At 40.3% G+C, this 911-nt stretch overlaps 1 non-coding gene across 1 annotated transcript; it reads left to right on the top strand.

The window, feature by feature from the left end:
- The first annotated feature begins 491 nt into the window (after positions 1 to 491).
- LOC130948844 (small nucleolar RNA R71) lies at positions 492 to 599 on the top strand. The gene has a single exon (XR_009073283.1). It is a non-coding gene; the product is annotated as a small nucleolar RNA R71 (small nucleolar RNA).
- Positions 600 to 911: the final 312 nt, after the last annotated feature.

Raw genomic sequence — 911 nt, 5'->3', positions numbered from 1 at the left:
CCATTATTGTTATTGAAACCTTGTTGAGGTCTCTCTTGATTCTTCCATGAGAGATTTGGGTGATTTCTCCATGAAGAATTATAGGTGTTTCCATAGGGTTCTCCTAGGTAATTCACCTCTTCCATGGAAGGGTTCTCAGGATCATAAGCTTCTTCCTTAGATGAAGCATCCTTAGTACTGTTTGGTGCATTTTGCATTCCAGACAGACTCTGAGAAATCAAATTGACTTGTTGAGTCAATATTTTGTTCTGAGCCAATATGGCATTCAGAGTATCAATCTCAAGAACTCCTTTCTTCTGACTAGTCCCATTGTTCACAGGATTCCTTTCAGAAGTGTACATGAATTGGTTATTTGCAACCATTTCAATCAATTCTTGAGCTTCTGCAGGCGTCTTCTTCAGATGAAGAGATCCTCCAGCAGAGCTATCCAAAGACATCTTGGATAGTTCAGAGAGACCATCATAGAAAATACCTATGATGCTCCATTCAGAAAGCATGTCTGAAGGACATCTTCTGATTAATTGTTTGTATCTTTCCCAAGCTTCATAGAGGGATTCTCCATCCTTCTGTCTAAAGGTTTGGACTTCCACTCTAAGCTTACTCCATCTTTGTGGTGGAAAGAACTTTGCCAAAAAGGCATTGACTAGCTTTTCCCAAGAGTCCAGGCTTTCTTTAGGTTGAGAGTCCAACCATATTCTAGCTCTGTCTCTTACAGCAAAAGGGAATAGCATCAGTCTATAGACCTCAGGGTTAACCCCATTAGTCTTGACTGTGTCACAGATTTGCAAGAATTCAGCTAAAAACTGATGAGGATCTTCCATTGGAAGTCCATGGAACTTGCAATTCTGTTGCATTAGAGAAACTAATTGAGGCTTAAGCTCAAAGTTGTTTGCTCCAATGGCAGGGATAGA

The sequence above is a fragment of the Arachis stenosperma genome, chromosome 1, assembly GCF_014773155.1.
Source record: "Arachis stenosperma cultivar V10309 chromosome 1, arast.V10309.gnm1.PFL2, whole genome shotgun sequence".
Taxonomy (NCBI): Eukaryota; Viridiplantae; Streptophyta; class Magnoliopsida; order Fabales; family Fabaceae; genus Arachis; species Arachis stenosperma.
The sequence above is the reverse complement of the archived record's forward strand: the minus strand, read 5'-3'. Positions and strand labels throughout refer to the sequence as shown.